Raw genomic sequence first — 9,002 nt, forward strand, 5'->3', positions numbered from 1 at the left:
CCTGAAGCCTAGGCAGTCATTAATTTGATTGTCCAATATTTCCCTTATGAGACAATGCCTCTCATAGCAAATGTGTACAGCGCGAGCTGAAAATGCATTTTCAGCACTAAAAAAACAAACTTTTATAACAGCTAAACCAAACGTTTCCAATGTACATTTCCACCTTTATATAGTGTAGAAAGGCATCCTGAAGCCTGGAAAGTCATTGATTTGATTGTCCAGTATTTCCTTCATGAGATATTGCAACACTTAGAAAAAGTGTACAGCGCCAGCAGACAATGAATTTTCAGCACTAAAAAAACGAAACTTCATTAACAGCTAAACTAAACGTTTCCAATGTAAATTTCCAACTTTATATAGAGTAAAAAGACATCCTGAAGCCTGGGCAGCCATTAATTTGATTGTCCAATATTTCCCTTATGAGATAATGCCTCTCGTAGCAAATGTGTACAGCGCGAGCTGAAAATGCATTTACAGCACTAAAAAACCAAACTTTTATAACAGCTAAACCAAACGTTTCCAATGTAAATTTCCACCTTTATATAGTGTAAAAAGACATCCTGAAGCCTGGGCAGTCATTAATTTGATTGTCCAATATTTCCCTTATGAGATAATGCCTCTCATAGCAAATGTGTACAGCGCGAGCTGAAAATGCATTTACAGCACTAAAAAACCAAACTTTTATAACAGCTAAACCAAACGTTTCCAATGTAAATTTCCACCTTTATATAGTGTAGAAAGGCATCCTGAAGCCTGGAAAGTCATTAATTTGATTGTCCAGTATTTCCTTCATGAGATATTGCAACACTTAGAAAAAGTGTACAGCGCCAGCAGACAATGAATTTTCAGCACTAAAAAAAACGAAACTTCATTAACAGCTAAACTAAACGTTTCCAATGTAAATTTCCACCTTTATATAGTGTAAAAAGACATCCTGAAGCCTGGGCAGTCATTAATTTGATTGTCCAATATTTCCCTTATGAGATAATGCCTCTCATAGCAAATGTGTACAGTGCGAGCTGAAAATGCATTTACAGCACTAAAAAACCAAACTTTTATAACAGCTAAACCAAACGTTTCCAATGTAAATTTCCACCTTTATATAGTGTAAAAAGACATCCTGAAGCCTGGGCAGTCATTAATTTGATTGTCCAATATTTCCCTTTTGAGATAATGCCTCTCATAGCAAATGTGTACAGCGCGAGCTGAAAATGCATTTACAGCACTAAAAAACCAAACTTTTATAACAGCTAAACCAAACGTTTCCAATGTACATTTCCACCTTTATATAGTGTAGAAAGGCATCCTGAAGCCTGGAAAGTCATTAATTTGATTGTCCAGTATTTCCTTCATGAGATATTGCAACACTTAGAAAAAGTGTACAGCGCCAGCAGACAATGAATTTTCAGCACTAAAAAAACGAAACTTCATTAACAGCTAAACTAAACGTTTCCGATGTAGATTTCCACCCTTATATAGTGTAAAAAGACATCCTGAAGCCTGGGCAGTCATTAATTTGATTGTCTAATATTTCCCTTATGAGATAATGCCTCTCATAGCAAATGTGTACAGCGCGAGCTGAAAATGCATTTACAGCACTAAAAAACCAAACTTTTATAACAGCTAAACCAAACGTTTCCAATGTACATTTCCACCTTTATATAGTGTAGAAAGGCATCCTGAAGCCTGGAAAGTCATTAATTTGATTGTCCAGTATTTCCTTCATGAGATATTGCAACACTTAGAAAAAGTGTACAGCGCCAGCAGACAATGAATTTTCAGCACTAAAAAAACGAAACTTCATTAACAGCTAAACTAAACGTTTCCAATGTATATTTCCACCTTTATATAGTGTAAAAAGACATCCTGAAGCCTGGGCAGTCATTAATTTGATTGTCCAATATTTCCCTTATGAGATAATGCCTCTCATAGCAAATGTGTACAGCGCGAGCTGAAAATGCATTTACAGCACTAAAAAAACAAACTTTTATAACAGCTAAACCAAACGTTTCCAATGTAAATTTCCACCTTTATATAGTGTAAAAAGACATCCTGAAGCCTGGGCAGTCATTAATTTGATTGTCCAGTATTTCCCTTATGAGATAATGCCTCACATAGCAAATGTGGACAGTGCGAGCTGAAAATGCATTTTCAGCACTAAAAAAACCAAACTTTTATAACAGCTAAACCAAACGTTTCCAATGTAAATTTCCACCTTTATATAGTGTAAAAAGACATCCTGAAGCCTGGGCAGTCATTAATTTGATTGTCCAGTATTTCCCTTATGAGATAATGCCTCACACAGCAAATGTGTACAGTGCGAGCTGAAAATGCATTTTCAGCACTAAAAAAACCAAACTTTTATAACAGCTAAACCAAACGTTTCCAATGTAAATTTCCACCTTTATATAGTGTAAAAAGACATCCTGAAGCCTGGGCAGTCATTAATTTGATTGCCCAATATTTCCCTTCTGAGATAATGCCTCTCATAGCAAATGTGTACAGCGCGAGCTGAAAATGCATTTACAGCACTAAAAAACCAAACTTTTATAACAGCTAAACCAAACGTTTCCAATGTACATTTCCACCTTTATATAGTGTAGAAAGGCATCCTGAAGCCTGGAAATTAATTAATTTGATTGTCCAGTATTTCCTTCATGAGATATTGCAACACATAGAAAAAGTGTACAGCGCCAGCAGACAATGAATTTTCAGCACTAAAAAAACGAAACTTCATTAACAGCTAAACTAAACGTTTCCAATGTAAATTTCCACCTTTATATAGTGTAGAAAGGCATCCTGAAGCCTGGAAAGTCATTAATTTGATTGTCCAGTATTTCCTTCATGAGATATTGCAACACTTAGAAAAAGTGTACAGCGCCAGCAGACAATGAATTTTCAGCACTAAAAAAACGAAACTTCATTAACAGCTAAACTAAACGTTTCCAATGTAAATTTCCACCCTTATATAGTGTAAAAAGACATCCTGAAGCCTGGGCAGTCATTAATTTGATTGTCCAATATTTCCCTTATGAGATAATGCTTCTCATAGCAAATGTGTACAGCGCGAGCTGAAAATGCATTTACAGCACTAAAAAACCAAACTTTTATAACAGCTAAACCAAACGTTTCCAATGTAAATTTCCACCTTTATATAGTGTAGAAAGGCATCCTGAAGCCTGGAAAGTCATTAATTTGATTGTCCAGTATTTCCTTCATGAGATATTGCAACACTTAGAAAAAGTGTACAGCGCCAGCAGACAATGAATTTTCAGCACTAAAAAAAACGAAACTTCATTAACAGCTAAACCAAACGTTTCCAATGTAAATTTCCACATTTATAGAGTGTAAAAAGGCATCCTGAAGCCTGGGAAGTCATTAATTTGATTGTCCAGTATTTCCCTTATGAGATAATGCCTCACATAGCAAATGTGTACAGTGCGAGCTGAAAATGCATTTTCAGCACTAAAAAACCAAACTTTTATAACAGCTAAACCAAACGTTTCCAATGTAAATTTCCACCTTTATATAGTGTAAAAAGACATCCTGAAGCCTGGGCAGTCATTAATTTGATTGTCCAGTATTTCCCTTATGAGATAATGCCTCACACAGCAAATGTGTACAGTGCGAGCTGAAAATGCATTTTCAGCACTAAAAAAACCAAACTTTTATAACAGCTAAACCAAACGTTTCCAATGTAAATTTCCACCTTTATATAGTGTAAAAAGACATCCTGAAGCCTGGGCAGTCATTAATTTGATTGTCCAATATTTCCCTTCTGAGATAATGCCTCTCATAGCAAATGTGTACAGCGCGAGATGAAAATGCATTTACAGCACTAAAAAACCAAACTTTTATAACAGCTAAACCAAACGTTTCCAATGTACATTTCCACCTTTATATAGTGTAGAAAGGCATCCTGAAGCCTGGAAAGTCATTAATTTGATTGTCCAGTATTTCCTTCATGAGATATTGCAACACTTAGAAAAAGTGTACAGCGCCAGCAGACAATGAATTTTCAGCACTAAAAAAACGAAACTTCATTAACAGCTAAACTAAACGTTTCCAATGTAAATTTCCACCCTTATATAGTGTAAAAATACATCCTGAAGCCTGGGCAGTCATTAATTTGATTGGCCAATATTTCCCTTATGAGATAATGCCTCTCATAGCAAATGTGTACAGCGCGAGCTGAAAATGCATTTACAGCACTAAAAAACCAAACTTTTATAACAGCTAAACCAAACGTTTCCAATGTAAATTTCCACCTTTATATAGTGTAGAAAGGCATCCTGAAGCCTGGAAAGTCATTAATTTGATTGTCCAGTATTTCCTTCATGAGATATTGCAACACTTAGAAAAAGTGTACAGCGCCAGCAGACAATGAATTTTCAGCACTAAAAAAACGAAACTTCATTAACAGCTAAACCAAACGTTTCCAATGTAAATTTCCACATTTATAGAGTGTAAAAAGGCATCCTGAAGCCTGGGAAGTCATTAATTTGATTGTCCAGTATTTCCCTTATGAGATAATGCCTCACATAGCAAATGTGTACAGTGCGAGCTGAAAATGCATTTTCAGCACTAAAAAAACAAACTTTTATAACAGCTAAACCAAACGTTTCCAATGTAAATTTCCACCTTTATATAGTGTAAAAAGACATCCTGAAGCCTGGGCAGTCATTAATTTGATTGTCCAGTATTTCCCTTATGAGATAATGCCTCACATAGCAAATGTGTACAGTGCGAGCTGAAAATGCATTTTCAGCACTAAAAAAACCAAACTTTTATAACAGCTAAACCAAACGTTTCCAATGTAAATTTCCACCTTTATATAGTGTAAAAAGACATCCTGAAGCCTAGGCAGTCATTAATTTGATTGTCCAATATTTCCCTTATGAGACAATGCCTCTCATAGCAAATGTGTACAGCGCGAGCTGAAAATGCATTTTCAGCACTAAAAAAACAAACTTTTATAACAGCTAAACCAAACGTTTCCAATGTACATTTCCACCTTTATATAGTGTAGAAAGGCATCCTGAAGCCTGGAAAGTCATTGATTTGATTGTCCAGTATTTCCTTCATGAGATATTGCAACACTTAGAAAAAGTGTACAGCGCCAGCAGACAATGAATTTTCAGCACTAAAAAAACGAAACTTCATTAACAGCTAAACTAAACGTTTCCAATGTAAATTTCCAACTTTATATAGAGTAAAAAGACATCCTGAAGCCTGGGCAGCCATTAATTTGATTGTCCAATATTTCCCTTATGAGATAATGCCTCTCGTAGCAAATGTGTACAGCGCGAGCTGAAAATGCATTTACAGCACTAAAAAACCAAACTTTTATAACAGCTAAACCAAACGTTTCCAATGTAAATTTCCACCTTTATATAGTGTAAAAAGACATCCTGAAGCCTGGGCAGTCATTAATTTGATTGTCCAATATTTCCCTTATGAGATAATGCCTCTCATAGCAAATGTGTACAGCGCGAGCTGAAAATGCATTTACAGCACTAAAAAACCAAACTTTTATAACAGCTAAACCAAACGTTTCCAATGTAAATTTCCACCTTTATATAGTGTAGAAAGGCATCCTGAAGCCTGGAAAGTCATTAATTTGATTGTCCAGTATTTCCTTCATGAGATATTGCAACACTTAGAAAAAGTGTACAGCGCCAGCAGACAATGAATTTTCAGCACTAAAAAAAACGAAACTTCATTAACAGCTAAACTAAACGTTTCCAATGTAAATTTCCACCTTTATATAGTGTAAAAAGACATCCTGAAGCCTGGGCAGTCATTAATTTGATTGTCCAATATTTCCCTTATGAGATAATGCCTCTCATAGCAAATGTGTACAGCGCGAGCTGAAAATGCATTTACAGCACTAAAAAACCAAACTTTTATAACAGCTAAACCAAACGTTTCCAATGTAAATTTCCACCTTTATATAGTGTAGAAAGGCATCCTGAAGCCTGGAAAGTCATTAATTTGATTGTCCAGTATTTCCTTCATGAGATATTGCAACACTTAGAAAAAGTGTACAGCGCCAGCAGACAATGAATTTTCAGCACTAAAAAAACGAAACTTCATTAACAGCTAAACCAAACGTTTCTAATGTAAATTTCCACATTTATAGAGTGTAAAAAGGCATCCTGAAGCCTGGGAAGTCATTAATTTGATTGTCCAGTATTTCCCTTATGAGATAATGCCTCACATAGCAAATGTGTACAGTGCGAGCTGAAAATGCATTTTCAGCACTAAAAAACCAAACTTTTATAACAGCTAAACCAAACGTTTCCAATGTAAATTTCCACCTTTTTATAGTGTAAAAAGACATCCTGAAGCCTGGGCAGTCATTAATTTGATTGTCCAATATTTCCCTTTTGAGATAATGCCTCTCATAGCAAATGTGTACAGCGCGAGCTGAAAATGCATTTACAGCACTAAAAAACCAAACTTTTATAACAGCTAAACCAAACGTTTCCAATGTACATTTCCACCTTTATATAGTGTAGAAAGGCATCCTGAAGCCTGGAAAGTCATTAATTTGATTGTCCAGTATTTCCTTCATGAGATATTGCAACACTTAGAAAAAGTGTATAGCGCCAGCAGACAATGAATTTTCAGCACTAAAAAAACGAAACTTCATTAACAGCTAAACTAAACGTTTCCGATGTAAATTTCCACCCTTATATAGTGTAAAAAGACATCCTGAAGCCTGGGCAGTCATTAATTTGATTGTCTAATATTTCCCTTATGAGATAATGCCTCTCATAGCAAATGTGTACAGCGCGAGCTGAAAATGCATTTACAGCACTAAAAAACCAAACTTTTATAACAGCTAAACCAAACGTTTCCAATGTACATTTCCACCTTTATATAGTGTAGAAAGGCATCCTGAAGCCTGGAAAGTCATTAATTTGATTGTCCAGTATTTCCTTCATGAGATATTGCAACACTTAGAAAAAGTGTACAGCGCCAGCAGACAATGAATTTTCAGCACTAAAAAAACGAAACTTCATTAACAGCTAAACCAAACGTTTCCAATGTAAATTTCCACATTTATAGAGTGTAAAAAGGCATCCTGAAGCCTGGGAAGTCATTAATTTGATTGTCCAGTATTTCCCTTATGAGATAATGCCTCTCATAGCAAATGTGTACAGCGCGAGCTGAAAATGCATTTACAGCACTAAAAAACCAAACTTTTATAACAGCTAAACCAAACGTTTCCAATGTACATTTCCACCTTTATATAGTGTAGAAAGGCATCCTGAAGCCTGGAAAGTCATTAATTTGATTGTCCAGTATTTCCTTCATGAGATATTGCAACACTTAGAAAAAGTGTACAGCGCCAGCAGACAATGAATTTTCAGCACTAAAAAAACGAAACTTCATTAACAGCTAAACTAAACGTTTCCAATGTAAATTTCCACCCTTATATAGTGTAAAAATACATCCTGAAGCCTGGGCAGTCATTAATTTGATTGTCCAATATTTCCCTTATGAGATAATGCCTCTCATAGCAAATGTGTACAGCGCGAGCTGAAAATGCATTTACAGCACTAAAAAACCAAACTTTTATAACAGCTAAACCAAACGTTTCCAATGTAAATTTCCACCTTTATATAGTGTAAAAAGACATCCTGAAGCCTGGGCAGTCATTAATTTGATTGTCCAGTATTTCCCTTATGAGATAATGCCTCACATAGCAAAAGTGTACAGTGCGAGCTGAAAATGCATTTTCAGCACTAAAAAAACCAAACTTTTATTACAGCTAAACCAAACGTTTCCAATGTAAATTTCCACCTTTATATAGTGTAAAAAGACATCCTGAAGCCTGGGCAGTCATTAATTTGATTGTCCAATATTTCCCTTCTGAGATAATGCCTCTCATAGCAAATGTGTACAGCGCGAGCTGAAAATGCATTTACAGCACTAAAAAACCAAACTTTTATAACAGCTAAACCAAACGTTTCCAATGTACATTTCCACCTTTATATAGTGTAGAAAGGCATCCTGAAGCCTGGAAAGTAATTAATTTGATTGTCCAGTATTTCCTTCATGAGATATTGCAACACATAGAAAAAGTGTACAGCGCCAGCAGACAATGAATTTTCAGCACTAAAAAAACGAAACTTCATTAACAGCTAAACTAAACGTTTCCAATGTAAATTTCCACCTTTATATAGTGTAGAAAGGCATCCTGAAGCCTGGAAAGTCATTAATTTGATTGTCCAGTATTTCCTTCATGAGATATTGCAACACTTAGAAAAAGTGTACAGCGCCAGCAGACAATGAATTTTCAGCACTAAAAAAACGAAACTTCATTAACAGCTAAACTAAACGTTTCCAATGTAAATTTCCACCCTTATATAGTGTAAAAAGACATCCTGAAGCCTGGGCAGTCATTAATTTGATTGTCCAATATTTCCCTTATGAGATAATGCTTCTCATAGCAAATGTGTACAGCGCGAGCTGAAAATGCATTTACAGCACTAAAAAACCAAACTTTTATAACAGCTAAACCAAACGTTTCCAATGTAAATTTCCACCTTTATATAGTGTAGAAAGGCATCCTGAAGCCTGGAAAGTCATTAATTTGATTGTCCAGTATTTCCTTCATGAGATATTGCAACACTTAGAAAAAGTGTACAGCGCCAGCAGACAATGAATTTTCAGCACTAAAAAAAACGAAACTTCATTAACAGCTAAACCAAACGTTTCCAATGTAAATTTCCACATTTATAGAGTGTAAAAAGGCATCCTGAAGCCTGGGAAGTCATTAATTTGATTGTCCAGTATTTCCCTTATGAGATAATGCCTCACATAGCAAATGTGTACAGTGCGAGCTGAAAATGCATTTTCAGCACTAAAAAACCAAACTTTTATAACAGCTAAACCAAACGTTTCCAATGTAAATTTCCACCTTTATATAGTGTAAAAAGACATCCTGAAGCCTGGGCAGTCATTAATTTGATTGTCCAGTATTTCCCTTA

Source organism: Idiotropiscis lumnitzeri, unplaced genomic scaffold, assembly GCF_059441095.1.
Source record: "Idiotropiscis lumnitzeri isolate Australia: NSW breed Sydney's pygmy pipehorse unplaced genomic scaffold, RoL_Ilum_1.0 HiC_scaffold_48, whole genome shotgun sequence".
Taxonomy (NCBI): Eukaryota; Metazoa; Chordata; class Actinopteri; order Syngnathiformes; family Syngnathidae; genus Idiotropiscis; species Idiotropiscis lumnitzeri.